Consider the following 8,600-nt stretch of genomic DNA (forward strand, 5'->3'; position numbering starts at 1 on the left):
GATCGCTGTAAAGCAAAAAGTTTGCCAGCGGCGCCGTGTACGTGAGGCCCTGCAGGCTGGCATTCACGAAACACGTATTCCCGAGGTTGTTGAGCCCAGCACCCTCATGTAGATCCTCCTGCCACTTGAGAACTAAGTTGTCTGTCGCAGGTGTTGTGAATTCTAAAGATGGAATGCTGTCCTCATCTGCACACATGACATGATGGAAACACATCATTAACGTTCACAGCACTTTTATTATAACTCACAGCACTACTGAAGGGAATGGTTTACAAATTGGGTGTCTTAGCCTGTACCCGTGCTGGCATTTTTTTTGTGGTGCTGTTAGGTAGACACAATCCTCTTCACCAGCTGGCGAGATGCAAATGTATTAAATGTTTTTGAAGTGTTCAGCACTAGTAATCAGAATTGCCTGAAGAGCATCTTCAGCCTGTAAGTTTTACATCGACAGCAATGGCTAGACAACCACAGCAGCGTGACGAGATATCAAAGTGTACGTATGTGTGCACGTTGAACTTCTTTCACACCGTGCGTCGCCATCCATACTAATCAGAGGGACAGGGTCACGCCAGCAAACACTTACCTCCCGCATTAGGTTTGTGCAGCCCAGTCGTGCTGGACTCGGTCACGAAAGACACGGCGGATGGAACGGTGCTGTGTTGGATCTCCAGCCCCTTGTCATCTGCTGCTGACACCGCCGGGGGTGATGTGGATGCCTCATCCTTGACGACGATGCTGGAGATGGTGTCCCCTTCTGCCCGTTGAATACTCTTGGCCTCCTCCTACGGCAGCAGTAAAAGCAGCCTTAAGTCACGGACACGCATCGCCACTACACTGCAGCATTGCTCAAACTGCTAAGTGCGGATTCTTATTTCGAACAACATGGCAAGCCAATCTAATAATGGAGACTCTGCTTTTAGATACCAGGATCTATCTTTGTTTCCAAAGAAGTTGGACAAAAACATACTCTATGTCTAAATTCTCCTTAGTGATATTCTGAAGACGTTACGTTAAAAAGATGCATGTGATATCACTTGAGCGCAAATACAGACCCATATGGACACATTCCCATACGGGTTTACATCCCTTCATACGCCCTCCCCATTCTTGCAGTGCGTGAAATTGGAAATCATGCATATTTTAAATACTCAAATGGCTTAATGTGCTATTCATGCAACGGTTAGCAATCTGGTGTTATCGTACGGAATTTGGTGCCACAATTTCCTGGCATGTCGGTAGAAATACATCCTTCCCACTTTTATTCACCCTGCAGTATAAATAGGGACACCACAGGTAGTCGATGGACAAGCCATGTGTGTTGTGGGGTCAGGTGTGGGTGCTCCCACATTTTCCAAGATGTTTGGTGGGTGTAGAAGGTGAGTTTCCTCTCGTGCAAACCCAACCGCGAGCAATCGTATGATCAAACAATTTCAAGGCTGCACCTTTACGTGTGGACTGGTCTTCTTTGCAAGTTTTGCAACGTAAACTTTAATTTTTTACCTGAATTTTATCAATACTGATCTATACTACAGGTTTTCTTCTTTTTAGATCGTGTAAATATATAAATGTTTCGTTAAACCGGCCACAATCCGACACAGCCAATTTGTAAGGTTTACCACTTAAACAGATCGTGCCAATTCGTTACGAGTACAGCACACCGGTGTGTTGGAGAGCCAAGCCACAACATTTACAATCCGAGTACGACGTTTCGCCAGTAATCTAACCCAAAAGAAAGGACAAAACGGTATTATGGATGATTTTGGTCACGAAAGCATACGTGATAATTGAATTTTGCCTAATCACCTACTGTGATTTATCCTCCCTCTTTGCTGCTCCTACAGCCTCCCTTACCTTAGTCAGATGATCTGCATTGCTTTCATCAGATGATGTCTCCTCATCGTCCTTCCCCGCACCTCCGAGCAGCACGTTTGCCTAGGAACGGTGCGAAAGAAGTTCAACATGCATCACGAGTTTAAACTGGTGTTGCAGCTTTCAAAAGACTCGAAAGAGGGCTGCCTTTTTTATCCTCACTTTCTGACTCAAACTGTTGTTGAAGCTTTCAACAACGTGAGCCTGCTTTATGTCGGCTTTAGCGTCACACTCTGTGGGAAGATTATATGACTTGGCTCAACGTAGTTTTTTTGGTAGTTAGTACGATTCTAGATTTAAAGCTTTCGTGACTGCTAGGATCCATACTCTTTGGTTCTATTGGGTAAAGTCACGTAGGTGAAAATAAAATAACAAAAATTCACGACGTTTCGGCCACAACACAAGCGGCCTTCACCTGATGAACACAAGCGGCCTTCACCTGATGAAGGCCGCTTGTGTTGTGGCCGAAACGTCGTGATTTTTTGTTATTTTATTTTCACCTACGTGACTTTACCCAATAGAACCAAAGAGTATAGTTAGTACGAGTTTATAATTAATGTAGTGCTTCAGGCTTACCCTGTCCATATATAGGTAAACCAAATCAACGTCTGAACTGATATTTTTCGTTCTCCAAATAACAAAGACATTGTTATTGAATGTTTCTAGTTATTAGCAGACTCTGTTAGATGTACCCAGTCACCCGCTGTGATTTATCCTCCCTCTTTGCTGCTCCTACAGCCTCCCTTACCTTAGTCAGATGATCTGCATTGCTTTCTTCAGATGATGATGTCTCCTCACCGTCCTTCCCCGCACCTCCGAGCAACACGTTTGCCTAGGTACGGTGCAAAAGAAGTTCAACATGCATCACGACTTTAAACTGGTGTTGCAGCTTTCAAAAGACTCGAAAGGGGGCTGCCGTTTTTTTCCTCACTTTCTGACTCAAACTGTTGAAGCTTTCAACAACGTGAGCCTGAAATTTTGATTTAAAGCTATCGTGACTGCAGTAACGATAAACTGCCAAATCGTTGCGCGTGGCGCCAACGGGTTTTTAAATAAATAAATAAATGGGCAAAATTCACCGTTTTTAAATAAATTCATGCAAACCAACACACCTGAAGACGACCGTTTGTGTTATGGTCGAAACGTGATAATTTTTATTGCTTTATTTATATTTTATTATTTTGTTGTTTCCCTTCAACGTGACTTTACCGAAAGAACTAAGACCGTGAGCCTGCTTTATGTCGGCTTTAGCGTCATACTCTGTGGGAAGATTATCACTTGGCTCAGCGTAGTTTTTAGGTAGTTAGTACGACTTTTAAATTAATGTAGTGCTTCAGTCGTACCCTGTCCATATATATAGGTAAACCAAATGAACCTCTGAATTGATATTTTTCGTTCTCCAAATAACAAAGGAATTGTTATTGAATGTTTCTAGTTATTAGCAGACTCTGTTAGATGTACCCAGTCACCCGCTGTGAGTCATCTCCCTCTCTGCAGCAGATCTTACTGCCCTTACCTTAGTCAGATCATTTTCCTTGTGTCCAACGATTGATGCCTCCTGACTCGTTGACGTTAAACTGGTGTTGCAGCTCTGAAAAACGCTCTCACTGGAACGGCTGCTCACCAGACTCGAAAGAGGGCTGCCCTTGCGAACCGTAGCAGGACTGCCCAGCGAGGTCCCAGCATAGGTGTCCTCATCATCAGAACTGCTTCGGCAACAGCAGCATAGCTTTTTGAAAAACTTTCTGAATAATTTCTTTACACCTTTCTTCATGGTGGCCATGCCACCAATGTGCCAGAGCACCGAAACTTTCCAAAATTTTTTATCACGAGAACGCCAGAGGGCAAGTGAAGACACCTCTGCTTCCCAAGAAATCCGAAGAGCCTGTAGGATGTGACGTCACACGCCGGACTGCAGTGACGTTACAATACGACACCTTATGAGGAGTGTCACATGACGTCACAGACTCCCGACTACACCGACGCCACACAACTGCATTTTTAATCTTAGTTCTTTCGGTAAAGTCACGTAGAAGGGAAACAATAAAATAATAAAAACATAAAACAATACAATTCTCACGACGTTTCCACTGCAACACAAGCAATCATCATCAGGTGTGAAAACCACAACAAGAAAATTTGATGATGATTGCTTGTGTTGCAGTCGAAACGTCGTGATAATTTTATTGTTTTATATATATTTATTATTTTATTGTTTCCCTTCTACGTGACTTTACCGAAAGAACCAAGAATATTAATCCCTGCAGCCACGAAAGCTTTAAATCAAAATTTAACTGCATTTTCTTGTTGTGCTTTTCACACCTAATGTTGATTACTTGTGTTGCAGTCGAAACGTCGTGAGAATTTTATTGCTATATATTTTTATTATTTTATTGTTTCCCTTCTACGTGACTTTACCGAAAGAACCAAGAATATGAATCCCTGCATAGTCACGAAAGCTTTCAATCAAAATTTAACTGCATTTGTTGCTCAAATAGCTTTCCTTGGTGCTAATTAACAGAGCTATTGCTTGCCTGCATTAGAAGCGTAACATCACACACAGCCCACTGTATGCGTTAGGTTTCACTTAGCATTAAACACCAGAATCCACTCTAGCAAGAATTCCATCCTGGCATGGAGGACACCTTGCGTTACATTACAGGTTTCCCAAAATTCTACTTTTATTAATTTACTCCCAATTCAAATTGTTCTGCACTTGTGACATGCTAAGCAACTAACGCTGTCTGATTGGCAACACACCTGCTCAAGCTCTGGGATAACAGGTGTGTGTTGGGCATCAGTGCTTGTCAACTTTGCTCTAATTAGTGTATTTTCTAATATTCAATAACGTATTTAATTACTCATTGAGGTTTAATGAGCTCACCTGTCTCGATTTTTGTCCAATTGTTGCAGATACGAGTCACAACACTTGATTCATGTGCAGTGATATCAATGTGAATTAAAGTGCTCTGTTACCAATAAAGTACAATTTTGACTGGAGAAGATCAATGGGTGGGGTTTGTACCGTCTCAGATTCTCAATCACGAATGTTAATCAAATCTACATATATGAGGGCTTAGCCTGCTTCACGTCGGCTTCAGTCGCACAATGTAATTTTTTCAAGTATTCAGCACGGGGTTTAAATTAATGCAGCGCTTCAGGTTGACCCTGCTGAAATGTAGCTGTTGTATATGTGGGTGTGTGAAAATTGATGACAAATAATTAAAATTAAATGAAATTCGAAATTTGCATAATTAATCCAAAATTATGTTAATTCGTGTAATTATGCGTATAACTATGCTAATTAGAGAGGTGATCGTATTAATTTATACGAGTGGGTGTGGTTGTGTTAATGATAGCCTTTATGATAATCAGGTCCCCGCCTCGTTGACGAGGCGGGGTTATCAATCAGGATAACGCAATCAATCGTGTGCAGTTACCCTAGTGTCAATTCGGCCTCGTTGTCTAACTTCGTATTATTGATCAGCATAATACAATGATTCTCGCTTTAACACTCCCCGAGTGTTCATATTTTAGGTCCCATGTTCACATCGTTCGCTTTAGTTTAATGAGTGTGGATTGGTGTGTTTATAGTTTAGGTTCCCGAGTTCATATCTCGTCGCAGGATACAGATCTTATGCAAAAACTTCAGGAAAGAATCACACGACCACTTCTGTATTAATCAATTTATTTTCTAATTAAACCTTAACTATAATATGTGACTCTCAATCTCGGAACTTCAACACGGTATCCACACGGTATCAAGACAGTATTATCAACGACTGTACGATTTCACTTTGATAACACATGGACCCCGCATAAAGCGATTGCTGTTAGTGAGAGAGTCAGAACATGCAAATGCTATGCTACACAAAAGCTTATACATTATAATATGAACGATCATTATGCTTGAAATGGTCAGCACATTATCACAGGCGATTGATTAACATGCAACGGTATTCATATAAAAAGACAATCAAACAGTTATTATTTCCAAAGGCATAAATGTAACAACAGATCCACCGGACAGAATATAAGATTACCGAAATGGCTTAGTGTGAGGGTATGCGGCGGAACGTGTTATCTCACGGGAGATTAATTAATTAATTCGTGAATAAGATTGTATGATCAGAAAATCGGTTTAGCACGATTCCTCCCCGGGAGCGTAGCTCCGTGGCGAAGGTGCCAAGGCTAATTCGTATTGATGGATCGGTTGGTAACTTATGCGATTAGAAGTACAGTCCAAAACAAAATATTGAAGAGGGAAATTATGAATATACTTATAAATGACGGACTGTTATCACACGAACGATGCTTCCACAGCCAGATGGTTCACGGACTTGAGTGTTCGCTTCTGGTTAAGGACCTGTGTATGTTTGAGTGATATGAATTGTTTTGAATAGTCAGTGTTTGGAATTAATTCTTTGCGTTGCCATACGCTGAAGTTGGCATCGCTTGTAGGAGAAGTAGCCTCGCTCCCTTTAGAGCGGTGAGGTGTGTAGGAGTGCATCATACGAATCGCGCCCTCCTCCACGCAGCAGCCAGCCTCTGTCCACGGGGGAGAGTTGCTTGATCGCTCTCGGTTCCGCTCAGTGGACACCTCTCTCCACTGCTGGATGAGCTGCGCGATCACGCTCGTGCTGGTTTGCTGAAGCAGTTTCTCTCCGCTGTTGGATGAGCTGCATCGGCACGCTCCCTCTCTCTGGGTGGAGAACTCGAACGTGCTCGTTGCTGGTTTGCTGAAAACAGGTTTTTCTCCACTGCTGGATGACTCAAGTCGCACGTGCTCTTGCTCTGGTTTGCAGAAGCTCTTGCTTGGTGCGTCGGTCGCTCTGCAGCTGGACTCAATGTAGAATCAGCAATACTCTGTCTTTCAGCTCTTGGAAATCACACTAGGTGACGCCTCACTACCCTGCGAGTCTTGCCAACGTCAGTGGGTAGCGACGGGGCCACTTTGGCTTCTGCTCGCCGCCCCTGCTCTGCAGCTCGCCGGCTGGCGACCTGTTGCTCTCGTTCCCGATTGGAACTGCTCCTGAGCCGACCCACTGGTCGAACTCCCCGCGTTCCGACCTCCTCCGAGTCGAACTCCCCGAGTTCCGACCCCCCTGGTCGAACTCTTCCGAGTTGCTCCTCCGAGTCGAACTGTCTCCCGAGAGTCGACCCCCCCCCCCCCCCGGTCGAACTCTGGTGAGTTGCTCCTCCGAGTCGAACTGTCTCCCGAGAGTCGACCCACTGGTCGAACTCTGGTGAGCCGACCCCCCCCCCGGGTCGAACTGAGGTTTCAATGCTCAGGATTCTCTTTTTATGCCCAAAAATCCCTTCACTCGGATCCTGCCCACAGGGCGGGGTTTCTTTCGATTTTTGCTGTGTCAGGATTTGTCCATATGTATCTGTGTCCGTGTGTGTGTCTGTACGTGTGTCAGTGTGTGTCCTTGTGCATCACCCACGGTATATTCCGTTGTCATACTCCTACCATAAAACCCACAAGTAAAACAATCAAATGTTATAAATTGTCTCGAAGGCGCCTCTCTGTCTGGGTGCACAACCTGGAGGGAGGGGCGATATTCCCTCCGACTTTCACCGACGCACAAAGAAATGGTTAAAAAGTTTTAAGTTAACATTTCATTTCATCTGAGTTCCATAGTTATGATTCTGTATTAATCCAAGGTCTGAGTCAGCTTCTCGTTGCGGTGTTTGACTCGTGTTTCCCCAAGCGTATACACACTCCTACCCCGCGCTGCAGGGATACAAAGACGGCCGGGATTTCCCTTTCTCTCCGACCCTGGGTTTAACATCGCCCTTTGCTTACGTTGCAGTTTTGCTGTGCGCTTGCATTTCTTTTCCTCTCTACTCTTACTTTAACCCTGCTTATTATTTGCGTATGGGTGGAGGCTAGATCATTTATGTTGACTTAGGAAAACCTGATTGTTATAGGCTTCGGGTCAAGTCGTATAGAAATTATTAAAATATGTAAATACATTTCATATTAAATTAATAGACGGGTGATGGTTACATTGACGTAGCTTGTGGCAGGGTTCAATTGAAGTGGGTGTGAAGATCAATAACTTTAGCCTACCCTGTCGTTAAATTCCGACTTTAAGTTACTTTAATAGTAATGCAGAACCAATTAGCTTTTTTGACTTAACTAGATCTAGGCTAACGCAACCTCCCAGTGACCCTGGCTTTGTGTTTACGTCAGCCCCTTTGCAATCCGCTGCGCTCTGCTCTCTCTCTGCTCCCTCTGACCCTGGGAGGGCTCTGAACGTCAAAATCGTGTTAGTGGGTCAAGGTAAATATGACCTCCACATGCCATGCTGAGGCCTGGTTTGGTGTTTTTATTCATTATTAAAATTAAAAGAAACAATAGAAATATGTATCTATATGTATTGGAAAATTACGTGTTAATATTAAGATGGAAAGGGGGGCATATACAACATAGCTAACCCAATTCAATCTCCGATCAAAAATGTTTCGGGATTCAAAAACAAGATAAAAAACAAAACTTGTTATTAGCACAGACTATTATATGCCCCATACTTCAGGAGTATAGCTTAATCACGACCGTTCATACGTATTACATTACATTTTGGATTCACAAGCATTGACTTAAGTCCGTGCGAAAGAGGCCTGTCTTTTTTTGTGATTTAATTCACGAACTTTCAAATTACTTTCCGCGAGCAACAACAACAACGCCATGGCCCGGTGTTTGTAGAACTCTCGCTACGGCGCGT

The 8,600-nt window shown here is 43.4% G+C and overlaps 1 long non-coding RNA gene across 1 annotated transcript; it reads right to left on the bottom strand.

Annotated features, from left to right (window-relative positions):
* Positions 1-251: 251 nt before the first annotated feature.
* Positions 252-3,157, bottom strand: LOC142922917 (uncharacterized). The gene is made up of 3 exons (XR_012940419.1): positions 2,618-3,157; positions 1,852-1,932; positions 252-782 (listed from the first exon to the last, which is right to left on the bottom strand). It is a non-coding gene; the product is annotated as an uncharacterized LOC142922917 (long non-coding RNA).
* Between the last annotated feature and the right edge of the window lie 5,443 nt (positions 3,158-8,600).

Source organism: Petromyzon marinus, unplaced genomic scaffold, assembly GCF_048934315.1.
Source record: "Petromyzon marinus isolate PM22_M1 ecotype Great Lakes invasive population unplaced genomic scaffold, UKy_Petmar_22M1.pri1.0 PM_Scaffold_210, whole genome shotgun sequence".
In the NCBI taxonomy this organism is placed as follows: domain Eukaryota; kingdom Metazoa; phylum Chordata; class Hyperoartia; order Petromyzontiformes; family Petromyzontidae; genus Petromyzon; species Petromyzon marinus.